At 48.4% G+C, this 18,680-nt stretch overlaps 1 protein-coding gene across 4 annotated transcripts in view; it reads left to right on the top strand.

Moving 5' to 3' along the window:
* The window catches only part of PSD2 (pleckstrin and Sec7 domain containing 2), a 78,903-nt gene that overhangs the window by 10,571 nt on the left and 49,652 nt on the right, over positions 1-18,680 (top strand). Inside the window, exon 1 of one of the 4 annotated variants that reach the window (XM_055719030.1) lies at positions 6,824-6,953. The exons of the other annotated variants lie outside the window; for them this stretch is intronic. The gene's annotated coding sequence lies outside the window, so the exon portion shown is untranslated. Of the gene's footprint in view, positions 1-6,823; positions 6,954-18,680 lie in introns of those variants that run through there. 4 annotated transcript variants of the gene reach the window in all.

Genomic DNA, 18,680 nt, shown 5'->3' with positions numbered 1-18,680 from the left:
TCTTTGCCCCTTCCAGTGCCATTAGCTACAGTGCTGTTAGGTGTCCGTAATGGCTTCAGTCATTCAGTTTCGTGCTCCCTGTCCCAGTGGTCATTTCAAAAGATTAAATGCTGTAGCTACAATAGTCCTAAGGGCACACATAGCTAATGGTAATTCATTGGCATCTGTGTCATCTCTCCAGCAGCAGCCCAAAATGTCTCTCTCATTGAATCCACTTTTAGCAACCCAGGAACACTCCGAGCAGAGAAGATGCTAGGTCTTCCTTGTAGAGGTTTGTGTAGCTGCAGGCTGCATCATTGCCAGTTGTCTCAGTGCAACCCAACACCTCCCCAGACATGGGAGCCCCCTGCCCTCTGTGCTTCTGTTCCCCATGTCTCCCAGCCAGGCCCTAACTCTGGAGCTTAAATGAAACATCAGATCATTTAAATGTCCCTTGTCATCATCTGAAAACCTATAGCTATAGACAATATAATACAAATCACATTTATAATTTCAAAATTTGTCTTTAATCCCCCTTCCCCTATCCAAAGCCTTTGAAAAAGCAGAGCCAGAGCACCTGACTGTGGCCTGTAGGTTGGATCCAGACTGGCAATGTGCCTTAAAGGGGAGTGTGATGACCAGGCCAACATCTACGGTTAGAGAGGCCATGCTCCCTGGTACATGGGCAGTGTAGCTTACCTTGGCCAAAATTTTCAACATCTTTGGTCACTATACCTAATCCTACTGGCTGAGTAGTCCTTGGCCTGGAAAAGCCAGGGCCAGGGCTCTCTTCCCTCTTACCACTGAAGCATTCTCTGTTTTCGTGCCTTGGATTGTCTCAGGCAACAGCAAATTCTTCATCCTCTGTCCCTTCTCATCAGTGCTCCAGAGCCTGCACACAGGCAGCATAATCACTCCATATGCCCTTCTCCCAGTTTCAGGTTGTGTCCAAGCTCCAGTCAAGTATAAGCTCTGAGCAAAACCCTCTTCAAATATGTGCTGCCATGCCACGTGCAGGGCTGTCAGCCCAGCATGTGAGACATCTCAAAAGGAGCAAGGGCCCAGGCTGGGTGAGGTGAAATTGCTGCAGTTTGGCAAGAGAAAACCTCCCAGAGATGTTAGGACCCTACACAACCTGACTGATGTGAGGATGCATAAATTACATCTCTTTGCAGCTGCTGCTCCCCAGGCTCCTCCCTGCACTGTAGTCACACATGCTGAGCAGCCAGCGCTGGGTCCCGGGCAGCTCACAGCAAGTCCAGATGATCCAGTCGGAGCATGTCTGTCTCTGGGTACACTGCCTGATCGGGGGGGCTGTTTCATGCATGAAGCAGGATACAGAGTCTGCAGCGACAGGCTGTGAGGAAGCTCTGGAGACAAACACAGCGTTCAGGGTGCTGAGGCTTGCGGAAGCCCCTAGCAGAGGTGGACCTGGCACATGCCTGTGGTTAAAGAAGGAGAGTGACTGCTCCGAACCATGAGTCAGATTTGGCCATCACAGTCAACGATAAGTTCTGTATGAACAAAGTTATCAGTAGTACCCTTACTGCCATCTGAGCATGAAATGTGGAGAAGTGGGTAAAAAGGAGGTTGTGCAGTTGTCCTATGCATCGATGCCACATGCCTGGGCAATAGACGAACATCAGAAATTCTCATTTCCAAAAATAAACAGGACATCCTAGGCAATATTGAGACACATTGATAGAGGCCTGAATCATAGGATACCCAAATCATGCAGGGGTGACAGGACAGAAAGCTGGAGATGAGACCTTCGTAGGAATCCAAGAGCCGAGCAGTGTCCAGAGAAGGCCATTCTCTGCCTGTCACACCTGGCGTGCAGCTGGTGGAGAGCCCGCTGGAGATCCCAGCAAGCTGGGGAGGTGCTGCTCTGCAGGGCTCACTGGGGACGCAGCAGAGCTTTGCCTCCTTGGGGTGGCACTCGTGTGACACAGTGCCTTAGGGACATCCCAGCCGGCACTGGTGGAGCTGTGGGCACCTCTGGGAGTGGCGTTCCCTTGGGTGAAGGGAGTGGATTGATAACAGCATCATAGCCTTTCTGCCTCCAAGTCCTCAGCCTGTCCTGGGACATTGTCCCCATGCTTGTCCTAACGTATGGCCAAGGGCTGCTCCTCCGTTCAGGCTCAAGCTGATCTTCCCCAGCGTGGAAGTGTCCTTGCAGATTACCAGGCTGAACTAGGGGGCTTGACAAATAGCTTCCCTGTACAGCTTCATAACAAAGTGAAAGAAAATCCATGTTCCCAGAACAGCTTTTCAGTCTTAGGGATAGATGCTGAAGGACTCGTGCTGCTGCCAGTAACACAGCCCCAGAGTTTCTAAAAATGATGGATGATAATATTCTGTTACCAAAGGTATTGCAGTGAATTTGGTGTAATTCTGTATCAGACCTCAGTCTGACAGATAAAGGTGAATTGATTACGGAACTCAGAATTAGTGGTTGCTTAAATGAACTAATTGCACTTGCTAACAAGTAGAATGTAATCCTAAATTGATGATATATATGCAAGGCACTTTAAAGTGGTCAATTTTCCTAAGCTGAGAACAATTACAAGCACGAAATATTTGGAGGAAAAACTGAGACAAAACGTGTGTTATAAATGAGGGTTGTTTAAGAAAACTTTGATAGACGCTGTGTCTTCCACAGCATGCACACTATTTTGCAATCATCAAACATACTCTTAGCTAAGGATCTATCATTGTTAAGGAAGAGAAAAGCAGAAATAATAACAGTAGTGAAAAAGCCAACTAGAAAAAGAAGGGATTTGGTAACAAAAGCTATGAATTAACTGTTACATAATGCAGAAACCTGGAAGGCTACTTTGAAAGACCAGTCAATGAAAATTATGTTTACCAGCATTAAGGACTATAAGAAAGTGTGCTGTATTTATACACATACATGTCAGGAATAAAATAAATGTTGTGTGTCATTTTTAGATCAAGGTGCTAAAAGAGTCTGATCTGATAGTGCAAAAAAAGTGTCCAGCTAAAGATCCATAGCTCTGGAGAAAAGCACTCTGATGGGTTTGTATCTTATAGAGATAATGGAAAACTTCTTGTTCCAGTAGTAACCAGGCACCATGTTAAATGGCACCTAGTAAACAGAAATGCTTGCACAAATTTAGGACTAGAAAAACTACATTGAACAGTTTCATAAGACATGGGAGAGAAATCCTTTTAGGGTGTTGATATTTCATGTATATCTTTCATGTTGATATTCATGTATATATTTCATATATCACATATAACCTGGGGACAGGTTAGGCAGACAAAGTAGGATGACGTTTGTTTAGGTGAGATGGTGAATGGCAGAGAGGGGGAGACTCACTGCACTGGAATATGACAAAATATGGAAGAGACACTGCAGATCCCTTGTAGCCAGAAGAACAGCAGGCTCCCTACTGGACCTCCCAGAGTTTGCTCAAATTAGTTGCTGAGGATACAGTTTTCATACAAGAAAAGTTAGTAAAATCAGGACAAGTCAGATGCTGAGAGTGGTCGTGTCTGCTTGGGGAGCTGATTTTACGTCAATGATGGGCTCTCAGGAAGACAAATGCAAATTCATACATTCAGGAACCCCCACGAGCAGAGGGAAGATGGTGACTCATGATATGCATGAAGATGGAGAGTGAACAGAGTCATCATCCAGCAGCATCAGTCTTGCCTTTTGCCAAAACCTGAAATGCCAGGGATGATGTCTCCCATATTCCAGGCTGGGATTTCCCAGGCAGAAATGCCTACAAGGGGCAGGGGATCAAAAACCTCCGGAGCCCATCAAGATTTCTTTTGCCTGAGTGAGAGGGGTGAGTAATCCTCGCACAAGAGATTCATGCTGTGCAGTTTCATCTTGGGACTTCCAGAGAGCACTGGAGATCATGGTGGGCATGGTTGGAAACCCACTTGTTATGGGGATGGAGCATTTCAAACTTAGGCATTAAGCTGCAGTTAAGATACTTTTAAAATTGTCAGGTGAGGTTTATAAACCTTGTGGTATTGTAGGGTAGATGGTCCTGCCTTCTCCACTTGGAGCAATGCAGGAGCAGAGCTGGGGCTGCATGGCAGCCAGCCTTGCAGCAACTTTGGAGCTCAGGTTTATCAGTGGATTCCACAGGGGTACCTGACCATGAACAATCTCAGGACCACAAGCTCCCATCTTTTTCCAGGGATCTGCCTCTCCCATCAGCCTAGCTGGGGTGTTTCCATGGTCTGTACAGTGTAGCTCCTGTTAACTTTTGTGCCTGTCATGAGGTCTGCAGAGTTTAGGTGTGGTGCCCGGAAGACCCCCAGATGTGTGCTTTCATTTGCTTGGGGGGTGCCCCCCTTGATGTCAGTGTGGAAGAAAGGTGGCCTCTCCCTATGTTGCTCCTGCTTCCCCACAGAACTCATGTCACAGGTGGCAAACGGCATCTGCACGCTCACATGCACATCCCAGCGTTAAACAGCATGCCCAAAATTGTAATAGTTTAGGAGATTTCTTAATTAAAAAAAAAACAACAAAAACATTATGACATGTGCAAGGCATCTAACACCAATCTACCAGCAATCCAGGGAAAATCTTAGTACTGTTACTGTTAGGAGTGTCTCATAAATGTTAAGGACAAGCACACCACCCTGCTTGAAGGATGACAGGAGGTTTTTCTCTGAATCCAGCTGTTGATCTGCTCATTCCCAGAAGCAGAATGATTGATAACCCAGTTATTTGGAACCCACTAGTGGATGTATTCTTAGAAACTAGAACCTCATTTTCTCACGCTGCAAAATGTCACTTCCTAGGGCTGGCTGTGCAGAAATTGGATTTTGTTACTTGCCTTCAGACCTGAACAGTACAATGGACTGATGAATATTGATTGTGCTTTTTTTTTGTTTTTTTTTTGTTCTGTTGTTGTTAAAGCACCCTAACCTGGTAATTGGTTGATTACAAATACATTAGAATTGATCAGAGAGAGGAATAGGACAGACTTTTGTGATGGTGTAATGCAGATCCTGTCTCTTGGATGAAGGAACCCTGAGGGAGGCTAGCAGTCCCACATTGGATTCGTCCAGCTGCTTACTGCCCTTGTCCCTGGCCACAAGATCCATTTCATGTCTCTCCAGCACAGTAACCTTCATTCACACTTGGGTTTGTTGGATAACTCCTGAGTATAGCTGCGGGGTGGCTCATTACATGGTTCATTACCAATACTATCCCTGGCAAACAACCCCGTGTGCTGTGCTGTGGGGTATCCCTTCTGGAAGAATATACGGCCGTGTTCTGCTGAGCTACTCTAGGACATTATTTAATCTAATGGCTGTACTTCAGTGTTTGGATGTATGGCTATACATTGTAATGATGTTTTTAATTTGAGGTATTGGGGATTTGTCCGCTCACTCAGCAGTGTGCATCCTCTGGAACAAGCTTTCAAAGAGGCACAGAAGTCTAGGGAGAGGGTTTCTCCAAGCAATCAGGAAGCCATTGTCTGTCTTGGAACATGCGTCTGGCAGCCACCAAACCCTTCTTCCTCGGCCTAAAGGTCCAGCTTGGGACTGCTCCCTGTGTGTGCTGCTGAGGGATCCCTTGGTCCCCTGCGGGCTGTCAGAAGGGAGGACAGTCTGGGCACCATGAGACACAAGGCTGAGGGCAGGCAGGCAGCATGCATCCCTGTGAAGCAGTCAGGCAAATGGGTGAGCATCCTGGGTCATGTGGGTTGTCAAGATGTGGGTGATCCCAGTGCAGAGGTGTGGGCCAGCTCCAGGTGAAGGATCCTGGCAGCTGGGCACTGCCATGGCTGGCTCAGGCTGAGGAACTGCAGGCTTGTGCTCCAGCTGGGCAACTTGAACCAAAGAGCACCCACCACCTCTCACCTGCGCGCCCATAGAAACCCCTGTTACATTATAGCCACCAAATGGCCAAGAGGTAGTGTTCTCCCTACAACGCTGTATCTGCAAGTAAGACAGGCCCTAAAACAGGGAAGGTTTTGTGTCCCTGTGCATCTCCACCCTCTACCGTGTCTCCAGCCGTCTCAGTGAGCCAGATGCCTGTGCTAGACTTTAGACAGACAAAACTGTTGCCTTTGCATCCAAGACCTGTCAGGAGTGAGATGCATCAGGCTTGCCAAGGAAGGTCCCAGTGATGGTAAGCAGGCGCGTGGTCCAGCCCAGCATGGTGGAGGTGACTCTGGAGCCAGCTGGGCAAGCAGGCACATGGGCAGCACTGCTGCAGCTTTGGTCGTGGGGGGTGGGATGTGATGTGATGCAATGAGATGGGGTTGCAGCAGGTGGGAGTGCCCAGAGGCACAGAGCAAGCTGACCTGCAGTGCTGGGGTCTGAACCAGGGTGGGTCCTTGAGGTATTTCCAGTGCTGTACGTGTGCGTACGGAAGCGTGTCAGTTGTTAACAATGGTGTAAGTATTTGGCAGCCTTTCAACCCAAAACTTCAAGCCAGTCTCAGCTTGAAAAAGCAACAATTTGGTGGCAGGAGGCAGAGCTGTCCCCCAGAGCTTTGCAAGTGTGTGTGGGGCAACGAGCCCCAGCACCCCGGGGGATATTGTTGGCAGCTTCCCTGCAGCCAGAGCAGGAGTGGAGCCTCCCAGGCAAGTGCCAGGTCTGCTCCTGCCTGTACTCCTCAAGGGGCTTTGCTAGCAAGGGCTTTATTGCATCCTTTCACTGGGTCTATTCACCATCATTCTCTGCCGCCGCCTCCTCTCCACGTCCCCTCCCACCCTGCCTTTGCTGGATCCCCAGCAGTCTCTTGACACCTTGGGGGAAGGCTGGGAGGTGTAACCATCGCCAGCAAGAGCGAGGCAGAGCAGGAGGGAAGGGAGAAGGAAGCCAATAACGGGGAGGTCTAGGAAGGCAGTGGAGGGGGAGGGACGGGGCCACTCCTCCGTCGGTGGGACTGCAGATTATTTTGCATGGATTGTTGAAGAGAAAAGGGAGCTGCATTTGTGAAGGGACCAAAAAATAAACAGCTCATTGCTTGGGTAAGTGCAAATGCGAGCTCCCCTGCTCTCATTGTCATGCGGTACATTGATCCTCCATCATATTTTGCTTAGTTATACCGTTTGGATTCTTACTACGATTATTTGATGCAGCAGCTGTATGCTTCAGTTGCTAGAGATTGAATCTTCCTGATACGTGTGTGTGTATGTGTGCGTGTGTGTGTGTGCCTATGCATGCATGTGGAAAGATGCCCATTCTCTGAATATACATTGACACATTTTTCCAGCTCTCAGTGTGGTGTGTCATTTATACTACAGCATGCCGTACACACACACACACACAAATGGTGTTTGCTGTTACTGATTTTAAAATCTGTTCATCCATGCAATTATTGAAAGAGCAAGACTGTTCAGCAGCTAAAAATTAAAGGAGGGCTCTTAAATCACAGTCCTTATTGGAATGGGCTACTTTTCTTTATCCTGAGCCAGACACACTCAGTATTATGTTTTATAACAAAGCTACATTTAAAGATCAATTCGACAGTGGTTATTGCATTCAAATTACATGGTTGTCATGGAGATGGTACAGAGAAGCTGAAGTGATATGACTGCATCTGGACTGGAGTGGGGCTTCACTGCCGAGTGAGAGCTTGCCTTGCCTCCTGTGTCTTTTTGTCTCTGCTAGGTTACAATTTCTTTTAATCCTGAATGAAGCAGTACCGTATTAGAGGATTTAGAGGTCGAGCTGCTGTGATGGGTGTGTGTAGCCCCCGTTCAGCACTGTGTTATTATTGTAATTGTTATATTAGCATCTGTGTCTGCCTGAATTTCTTCTACAAGTCTGGGGAGGAGGAAGGCGTGAGAAGGACAGATAGTTTTCCAAGCACAGCTAGGGCTGGGAGTTCTTTCCAAAAAGATACCTGCCATGCCCACACCTCTTTGCTGGCTCCCACGTCTTGGGGGACAAAAGGGAAAGGATTCTCTGATTTTAGCCATGTTTATCTTCCATTTTCCTGCCTCAACTTTGAGGATACGAGGAGCCAGTCACCTGCTCATCACTGTATCAGGGATGTGGCACTGGGTTTTTGTTATTGTATTTGTTTCCTTTGCAACTGGTAATATGAATGTGTTGGCAGTTGGGAAAGAAAATCCATAATTTATGAGAACGAAATTTTCCTGCCTGAGGCTAGCTAGAATACAAAGAGTATATCTGTGGGAAGGGCATGTTATATGTTACAGATGTGTATTTCTCTAGTGGCTGGGAGTAAATCACACTATTGTGCTCATCTTCATTATTTTGGGTGTTAGGCTGGCTTTAGTCAATATTTAATCCGAGCTCATTGTGTGCTCAAACAATAAATGTGCAATTTGGAGCCCAACTTTACATCTATAAAATGCTTTGGGTATGCATGTGGCATTGTCTCCATAAATGCAATTTCACCCTTTTCTGTAAGACCAAGCCCATTGTGGGGATGTAAATATAGTAAAAGGCACTGGTGGAAACAAGCCCATCAGAATGGCAGTGTTTCTCTAATTGTATCACTAAACATAAGAGAGAATTAATTACTAGGATAAACAGAGCTTTGTAGCTGTTGGATCAGGTTAATATTTGCATGGAGTTTCAGGCCTGCATTATAGTAGCTAGTATTACGGTTTAAATTCCCCCCATGCCAGTAGGTAATGTTTTTAGCCAGAAGTGTAGCATATTATCATCAGATATTTTCGTATTACAAGTATGCTAAATCCCCATGTCCTTGTCAAATTGTCCATTGCAGCTGCTCCGAAGGGTGTGATTCAGCTAGGATTTTCTTTAATGTGATTTTTCCTGTACAAGAGTCCAAGCAAACAATGGATAAAGTCTGAAAGTGGGCAGCCAAGCCCAGAGGGGAAGTCTGAGAGATGGCTGATTCACAAAATGGATGGTACTCATTTTGTCTCTTCTTTCCCCCTAAAAGTTAGGCACAAGTAGAGTTGAAGTGGGTGGTTTTCCCTGGAGATCCCCTTGGATCCATAAGGCTGGAAGCCACACAGTTCTCAATCAATACTAAGTTCTCTCCTATCTCAGGGCATTACTGCTTTTGGCCCACCCCAGGACACGGCTGTATTCTTCTCTGGGGAAACTGTGGCTTGGAATGGTCAAGTGACTTTGCCAAGGTGGCAGCGGCAGCGCTGGCCAGAGGAGCAAGAGTTTTGCCAGCAAGATCCTCTCTTGGACCGTCAGGCCCCTTCAGTATCCAGATGGTGCAGTCCTGTTTGTAGGTGCAGTGGGAAGATGGTGGTGATGGAAAGCAGCACTGGTTCATGGAGACTGGGTGGATGGAGAAAGGGTGCTCTTTGCTGAGGCCACCCATTAGAGCTGCAAAGCAGGTGGCCAGAGGGAGTTGAGCAGTTTTACACCAGCATATGTGGTGTCCAAGGTGAGGACACGCTCCTCCGATCCAACCTACAGGGTAACTGAAATGAAGACCACTATGTGACCTATCGCATGGCTTTTCACATGGTGTTGAACACTTGGCACTTGGCAGGAGGTATCCACATTATTTCTCTTCATGGTTGCACCCAGGTCTGAGTGTGAAGCCTTTACAGGTGTCTTGGCTTTCTGCTCTCCCCTCTGATGCTGCTCAAAGTTCATTGCCCATGCTGTGATACCCCGTATTGCTCTTCTTGACTTCAGCCTATAGCCCCAATCCCTTTTCTTCACTCCATCCCATCATCCAACACCTCTTTGTCCCTTTCCTCCATGGAATTTCTCACTGATGAAGATCCCTCCATCCAGTGTTGCCATAAGCTGCAGCCCATGCCACGATCTATGTGCTATGCTTGTCATGAGGCACACGGTGCTGAGCATGTCAGGTTTAAAGGCACTGAAACAAAAAGCCTCCTTTGAAGTCCGCAGTGCTTTCACCATCTGTGGAGTTGCCCCAGGCGGTGTCAGTGGTTCTGCCCAAAGCTGGAGTTGGTCCTTGTTACCAGAAGGAAATGAAAAGGCCTGCTCGGCTCACATATCTGCGTGTAGCCCTGCTGACTCGCACAGGTTGATGGTGTTGCCAGAAGGATGCTCTCTGGGCTAGGAGGGGGCTGTTGCTACTGCCATCAGAGTGCTGGCTGTTGGCAGAGTGATTCCTTGCTGAGGTGGAGGTTGTACACGAGCAGTTACTGGAGTGGGCGATCTACTCCTGTAAATGGCCACTTCTCTTGAGGTTGCTGCTTGCTCTGCTAGTTGACAGTCTCTGCCATGTAGACACCTCCTTGCCAGATTTTCTGAGGGTGAAAACATCCTCCTTGCATCCCTTTCAGCAGTGAAATGCCTCTTCCAAGAATGTGCTGGGACAGGGTCCATGTGAGGCTCAGTGCTTACATGCTCCAAAGTCAAAGCATAAAACTCAGTTCTTTCGACCTTTTTTTTTTTTTTTTTTTTAAACTTTGGGGTTGTTTTTTTAAACCCAGCTCCTCAGTGCTTTCAGCACAAACGCATCACAAATCTGAGTAAAATTTAGCTGACCTATAACTGCAATTTTTGGCCAATGAACAGTCTTTGAAAAAAATGTCACATGGTTCTGGGAAAGAGCCTCATAAAGGTGGAGAGGAAGCTCACTGTGGTACTGGTACTTGGTCTCACCAAGCTGTCCTCCAGCACCTGACCTGAAACTGGATAGTCCAAGGACAGCTTGGTGAAATATCCATGTGCTGCTCTATATCAAGCAGGACCTGCTGGCTCCAGGTATCCTCCTGGATAGCATCCTTCACAGCAAGCCCCCATCCCACTCGCAGAGGTCTCTGTCCACTCTGTGTGTGGCCACTTGATGTTGGCTGATGAAAGGGAGGATGGCACTTTCCCCAGTTCACCTGCAGCCTCTCCCTGTTGCATATCCTGAAGCAGCATCATTTCTTCCCACACATCCTGGCAGATGGATCTGGCAGAATTGGTTGAGATTTGTACCCAGCGCAGCATGAGGCCCTGCTCCCAGCCCAGAGCCCACCTCAGGTGGGGGTCTGCTTGTACCAGGCTCCGCATGTTTGCTGCTCCAAAGGGCACTGGGTGCCCCGGCAGTGGAAGTGGATGGAGGCCCGGTGTTCTGGGCACTTTCTAGGAACAAAAGCAACCTACGACACAGCCTGCCCAAGCATGACACAAGCATGCAGGGAACAGAGGTGGTTTCTGGTCAGAAGGGGATACACAATGCAGGGGGATTTTGCTAAATTAAAAATATATATTTGTCTTTGCTGGTACAACAGAAGCTAGGGGAGCAGGCAAGGGAAAACTGGGAAAGCTTTATTTAATTAGATTATGAGGCCCAAAGGCTTCAGACTCAGAAAAAAAAAAGAAATTATTTTTGTAATTGAGGATGGGGTTTCTGCCAAGTGCTGCTTTAATGAGTGTTTAGGTTTTATCTCATAAGTTAGCAACACCAGGCAAGGGCAGCTATTCAAACCACCCCTCACCAGAGTCTCTGGCTTGCCAAGGTAGGAGCTGGTTGCCAGCATCTGGGAACATTAACCTGCCTTTCGAGGAAAGGACATCCTGTGTCCTTTCAAAGCTATTTATCCAGGTCTCCTGGTATTCTTTCACCGTTAAAGCTCTCTTTCTTCCCCAGGTCTCAAGAGGCAGCTTTCTCCATTGCATAGGTGTGAAAACTGAGGCAGCAGATAATCACAGGGCTGTTTTTCCACCCAGAAGTAGAGAGATTCCACTTACCGCAGCAGCTGAGGTGGTTTCCTTCAATGGTTCCTTCCTCAGGGCTGGCGGGATGGGTGCCAGGTGCTGCTGGCCCAAGGCCCTGTTGTAGCCCTCCAGTGGCCTCGGCTGGGTGGCCGTGTAGGGGACAGCCCAGCTGGCTCTGTGCCACTCCGGCCCCTGCTCAGCCACACTGGTTCCTTCAGCCCGGGCAGCCCCCACCACACATGGAGCCAGTCACAGACATGGCAGCAGCAACAGGGTGTCCTTGTCCATGGCCAGCCTGGTTCGCTGAACTGGGATGGGCTGTGGGGGCTGCTGGGCTGAGAGACCCTCAGCCACCCCCCTGCCTGGACTTTGGAGGGCTGTGCTGTGCTGTTCTGAGCTGTGCTAGGATGGGGTGGGCTGAGCTGTGCTGGGCTGTTCTGGGCTGTGCTAGGCTGTTCTGGGCTGCGCTGGGCTAGGCTGTGCTGAGCTGTGCTAGGATAGGGTGGGCTGAGCTGTGCTGTGCTATCCTGAGCTGTGCTAGGGTGGGATGGGCTGAGCTGGGATTGGCTGAGCTGGGCTGGACTGGGCTGTTCTGGGCACGGCTGAACGGGGCTGTGCTGAGCTTGGCCAGGCTGTTCTGAGCTGTGCTGGGCTGTTCTGAGCTGTGCTGTGATGGGGTGGGCTGAGGGTCATAAGCCTGAAGGCTTGACTCTGCTGGTCTGCCGTGTCCTTTGCTCTCCAGCCCCACCTGCCCAGTACATCTGTGAACCCATGCTGGTGTCTGCTCATGGAGCTGGGAGCAGTGGGGCTCCTGCAGAAGAGCCATTGCTACTGTAAGATGCCTTCTGCAGCCCCTGCATCATGTTGCCTTGCCACTCTGCTCCTTCCCACCCTGAAAGATGAAGCCTCTTCTCTCCCAGACCTGCTGTTCCTGCTCACCATTAAACCTGCAGGCTCATCAGCCTCCCTTGTGCCTCCTGGCCAAGGAGCCTGCCAGGAGCTGGGGCAAAGGACAGCTTCATCTGCCCAGCAGATGTCTTGAGCCCAGCAGTGCAGGAAAGGACAGCTCACAACTGTCTTTAAAACCAGAAAATCATCCCACTTGTCAGTCCAGCCCTCAGTTTTAGGCTCCATCTCATTAGGAGTTGTTTTGAAAGGATTAAGGCAAGTAACGAGTGGTTTTAAGACGCTGTACATCCCTGTTGCAGGGAGTATTTCTGAGGTGATTAGAAGTGCCTGTCTGCAAGGCACTAAGGCATCTCCAAATCATTTATTAACCCTTTATGAACTATTTATGAATGTGCTTCATAATAAAGCATGACCTTTTCATTTGCGCCCCTTCATTGGGTGGTCCTTGTTGTTGTCTGCTCCTCACAGGCAGCTGTCAGCTTCCTGAGCAGCATCCGTGCCCACCACAGCCATGGAGCCTGTCTTGCATCACTTCTGTCAGGGATGGTGCCTGCTCCTGCAGGTGCTTACCAGTGTCCACGCTATCCACAGCACCTGGGTGCTGTGCAAGTTTGTTCAGTGCACATACAGCTGGACCTGCCTCTGACGCAGCATTCCACAACAGGGGACACTAGGATGGGCATTATCCCTCACCACACAAATCACAAGACTGTTTTAAAAGAGCAAGACATTTTTATCCCAAGCTTTTGGAGCTGCCTCTTTTTGCCACTGTGAGCTCTGGTGTTCTCCCAGCTTCCTCCACAGTCTTCTCATTTTTGTGTGTAAGAAGGGGGAGAGCTGGGTGTTCAGATGTGGCCTCAGAGTGCTTGGATTTCCCATGTGCACCTGGTGTGAGGACTGTGATAATGTTGAGAGGAGGTGGCTCTGCATTGCTTGGTGGGAGTCTTGGACCAGAGCTGCCTGAGGTCCAGGAGCAGAGTAAGAACCCCAGGTGAAGTGCAGGAGACTTGGATGTGCAATATCACAACAAAGTAACAGCATGATAGCAACACCTAAAATGCAGATGTGTTACTATTACTGCCATCAGACTAAGAGAGAACAAAAGTGGCCACAAAATTGCAGCAGCTCCTGGTAGATGTAGGGAACGATCCTGTAGCAGAAACGTGTGCTTTAATGACTAGGTGTTTTTTGTAAGCACAAACAGAATGGTAGAGAATCCACTATACGTATAACAGCAAACTGTAAGGAGTGCACCTTGGTGACACTGTCCCTTTAATTTTGCACACTACAAAAATCAGAGATTCCCAGTCTTAGACATACAATGTGTAGCTTGCACAGTTTTCTCAGGCTCCATGCTCCCACAGCAAGCCTAATTGCCACTCCTCTTGTGCCACTATGTCACTGTGTCATCCAATGAACCAGGCTGAACAGCATTAATTGCCTGAACCTTTATTTCATCTTTACAACACACTTACTTCTGGCAGGCCCCTCTGGCTTCTCTGTGCATTGGTGAAGACTCAGCCCAGGATGTAATTCATCAGTTCCCAAAATCATTGTCTGATTCATAAATACGATGATGTCTAAGGAGCAAGAGGAGAGCCGTGAGAATTCTGTACTTTAACAAAGCCCACTAAAAGGCAAAATTACCTACTGCTGTCTGGTGTAGCAACACTGAAGCCTTGTCACAAGACCTAGTGCAGGGCGTCTTGCACATTGGGAAGCTAGAAGAGGCTCTGGGTCCCAGAGCAGCTTTAGCCAAAACAGTGCACTGTCCTGATGCAATTACATCACCCTGATGGTGCTTCTTGCTCTTCTTATAATTCCCTTTTGGAGAAGAAATGGCCCTGTCCCTATAAAGCACCTTTACGTCAGTGTAGGAGCATGCCTGTTAGAGCTACACTCCTTCATCAGTAAAATCATACTCCTATTGGCATGGTTATCCAGCACATCCATTAAGGGCAGATGAAACCTCTGCACAGGAGCTGCAAAATGGCTCCATCAGGTTTTCAGTATGCTTTCTGGCCAACTTGCTTAGTTCTCAAAACAAGTCAGCTTCAACATTTCATGCTGCTCAAAGGTGTCCATGCTTAGGGAAATAATTTTTTGTCATGTTGGAAAGTGATGTTCCTGGGGGCTGTTGCTTTCAGGGTCCTCCCAACAACAGCCATTCCAAAATGGAGAAACTCACTCATAAAATCTCACTGATTATTCCTGAAGCACCTGTTTTCTCCAGTTGAAAACACAGCAGTGTAATCTGGATCTGCTTTGAACTGTCTGTGGGAAGAAAAAGGATGACTTGCAGTTTCAGAAAGGTGTGTTCCTTACTCATTAGCTGTGCTGTAAAAGCAGAAGCCTGTCTGTGGAGAGCTAACAACCCTGGCAGCTGAAGGGTGACCTCTGCTCTCAGTCAGGCGATCTCTGCTCATTTCTATGCGTCTGGATTCCCAGCGCTGCTGGACTCTGTATCCCTTGGGCTGGAGTCCATTTGCCTTCAACCAACTTGTCTACCAACTTCTTTGGACAGAGCAGCACTGCAAAGATCTGGTGTCTTACTAGTCCTCTGTCAGGAAAGGATTTCTTCTGTATCCCCCCACATGAGAGGTTTATTGATGTGTTGGAGTGTGAAGAGAAGTTTACCTCCCCTTCAAAACTCCATCTTATTCTGTAATACTGGTCTCCATCATGCTTCTCCTAGTGGGCAAGTAGGCTTGCCTGCTGCCTCCTGAAATCTTGTTAAGGTCTTGCAGTGAGGCGTTGCATAGGTTTAGTGTAGATGGCATGGCAGGAATTTTCCTTTTCTGGGGTCTGAGTCAGCTGCCAGACCTGTTTTATTATTTTGGGTACGGGGAGAATGTAGGGAAGGAGGATCAATGCAAAGGGAAAGAAAAAGTGGGGAAGAAGGCTGTTTCCATTTATGGGTTATGAGACGCAGTTACAGCTCTCGTGGACTTTTATGGAAGGTAACCCTAGCTGTGGGGAAAGCTGGGTTTTAATGAATTCAATTACAATGCTGCACAGAACTGAGTGGAAAGGCCCCATAAGCAGCCTGATTTTATAATAAAACCTACAGACAATCAGGACACAAGCCCAGTTTACAGTCATCCAAGGTATAAAGCTCCCCCTGAAGAGAAGGTGAGCACCAGAGCAAATAGGCAGAGGTGAGGATGGAGCCAGCTCTGAGCTGAGCTAAGAAACTCTGCTGTTCACAATCAAAGAGGAATAAGGTTTGTCTGGAATTACCCTATGAAAACTCCTATCCTGAACAGCATGGACTGATAACAAACTTAGTTCTACATTAAGGCAGAGTTGGAGCCACTGGGACCCACCTGTTTCCCAGGTAGGCACCCTGCTCTCAAGCTGTCTTCTGAGCTGCAGGAGCTGCCTGAAGGTTGGGTGCCGGGGCACAGACAGCCTCTGCCCTTTTTCCCCTGCCTTTGCTCCCATGCCAGGGAAGGGGTGGCAGGGACCCTTGCACATGCAGGAGTCTTTTGATGTCCCTGTGACCCGCCTTTACACCCACAGGCTTTACATCTGTGCTGGCCTATGCCTTGAGCTCCTGCAGCAAACCACTACCTTGGCCAGATCCACTTAGCGGGAGCATTGTCTTACGAAGGCAGGATCGACAGCCCTGTGGGAGATGCCCTCTTCCTCCTTCACCTAAGATGCAGTAAAAATTTGCCCTCCTTTGCTCTTCCCTCTCTGGAGACTCCTGAGCCACAGGATTCCTGTGAATTGCAGTGGTTTCCTGCAGGCGGAGCCCATGGGGAGCCCTCTGAGCTCTCCAAGGGGGTCAAGGCTTGCTTTTGCAGGAGCAGGGATCTAAGGGTCCGACAGACCCTGCTGGCTGCTCTATCACTGATAGGACCTTTGTCCTTCCATAGGCAAACTTGGAAGCCCTGGGTGGGGTTTTAAAGCAGCCTGTTCCAGGAAGAATACAGCCCTGACATACTGTCTAGAATAGAGGGATGTTCAGGTCTGTGTTCATCAGCTTCCCGGACCTTCTGTCTCAAGCTTACGCTTCTTCTGGGGAACTCATAAACTCACTGTCCCTATGCTTTGGCCCATTTTTTCGTGGAAGCTTAGGCAACTCCTACCACTTCACCAAGATGCAAAGTGATGGTGCAGTCCAGGCTTTCACCACTGTAGGCTTCAGACTGTGACTCTGTTTCCCCCATGAAAAGGTCCATTTTGCATGATGCACACACAGGGCTAGAGGAAGGTTCAGTGCACTAAGTGCTGTGTAGCCAGGGTGTCAGTACAAAGAAAGGAACATGTGAAAAATACTAAGTATATTCTTTTATTTTCCCCCTTTAAGTAACCGCATAAGAGCGCAAACAGAAAGCTGTTAAGAATTTTAAGACTCAGTTTATTGTTTTCTATAGGCAAAAAACTGTCATTGTTTCCCCAAGATGAAGTTTTGTAGGAGTCATTTGGATCTGAACGTGTACTAATTGCTCTGGGGACTCTAATAAAAACTCAAAATAAGGAGCTGTAGGATTTGGCTTCAAGAAAAAGTATGTTCAATGCACAGTGATTTTTGATTACCCAGAGGCTCTTTTTTTAGCATGTAGCTGGTTTATTTTAGCCTGTGGTGTATGTTTTATCCATGGTCTTTTTTCTACATTGGAAGTGCAGGATATAGAACCTGTCGGTGATTGCTGGAAACCACGGGGACAGCATACTGCCCATGAGCACTGACTAGCAGTGCCCCAGGGGCTCTCTAAAGCAAAACACTAGCATCAGTGAGTGCTCGGATTTCCTTGCTGACCCAAGGTTTCTTTCAGGCCAGGCGCGTGCTGGCGTGCAGTGACACCCAGTCAGGAGAGCTGACACCCTGGCCCTGGCATGGCAGGCTGGCCCTGGTGACTCTCACAGGTGGCTCCCTGAAGCCTGGTCTGGGGTTCCCACAGCACCACACTGGCCCTTGTCCAGCCCGAGTCCTCACTGCCTGGGGATGTGGGCTGGAGCAGACAGTACGCAGATCTGACCCCAGGATGGGTGTCCAGTCCTTCCCCATCTGGAGCATCTCTGTCGCTCCTGCCAGCCCTCCCCCCACAGGGCACAGAGCAGTACACTTCTACCAGGTTTCCAGGAGCTAGAGAACTACAAGATTGAATGCTTTGCCTTGTCTCAGAAAGGCTGTTGCAAAGCAGGGAACTGAAGAATGGTATGGGTTTCTCAAGTCACAAGCTGAGACTAACCAAAACTGTCAGGATCTCTCCTAGAATGACCCAGGCAGATGGGTCCCATCTGGATCTTCAGAGGGAAGGGCACCTCCATGTACCCATGGGCGCCACACCTGAACCAGGACATGGTGTGGGTTATGAACAGTTGCACACATCAGCTCCTAGCTGTTACACAGAATGGGTAATGCAGTCACAGATGCCCTCCACTAGATGTTGGAGGACCTCTTCTGGTGGGTCCAGCTGGTTCTGGGAGCACAGGGAAGGGCTTCACAGAGTAGTCTCCAAGGTAGCATGGTCAGAGGAATGTTAAGGGGAGAACAGAGTGGGGAAGTACTGAATCCCTCAAGCTCTGCCCACTTTCCTCTCTATCCTGACTTGCAGTAGCACCTTTGAAATAATCAGTGTCTGGCTGAGACCCCAGCCCAGCCCTGCTCCTGAGACCCCAGTCTTCAGAAGAGCTGTTGCAGATGAGTTAGAGCTTGATGTCATCAGGGAAGGATTCGTGTATAGAACAGAGGCTGCTGTACAGAACAGTTTGGTGTTGTATAAATCCTTGGTGTGCCTACATCTTGACTTCACTATGCAGTGCTGCTTTCCCCATCTCTAGACTGTAACAGAGTAATAGAAGTAATAGAGTCAGGGGAAATCCAAAGAAAGGTAGTCAAAATTCTCAAGAGGGTGGAGAAGCTGTCTTATGAGAAAAAGCTAAGGTGGCAGGGACTACAGTCTGGAGAGGAGAGGGTGAGAAGTGATATGATTGAGGTCTTCAAAATCATATAAAACCAAAATAATATAAAAACAAGCCTTCAGCCCATGAGAGAAACAAAAGAGGATTTTCACAACGAGAATGGTAAAAAGTTTTTATTGTCAGCCATGTTGAAAGGGCAGAAGTCAATGCAGAGACATAAGAGAGAGGAGACATGCTTCAAAAGGAAGAACCATGATCTCTCCATCTCTCTATGGGTTTGGCTCCTCACTGTGCCCATGCATACACCTTCCTCCCAGGGTCAT

The sequence above is a fragment of the Falco cherrug genome, chromosome 8, assembly GCF_023634085.1.
Source record: "Falco cherrug isolate bFalChe1 chromosome 8, bFalChe1.pri, whole genome shotgun sequence".
NCBI lineage: Eukaryota > Metazoa > Chordata > Aves > Falconiformes > Falconidae > Falco > Falco cherrug.
The sequence above is the reverse complement of the archived record's forward strand: the minus strand, read 5'-3'. Positions and strand labels throughout refer to the sequence as shown.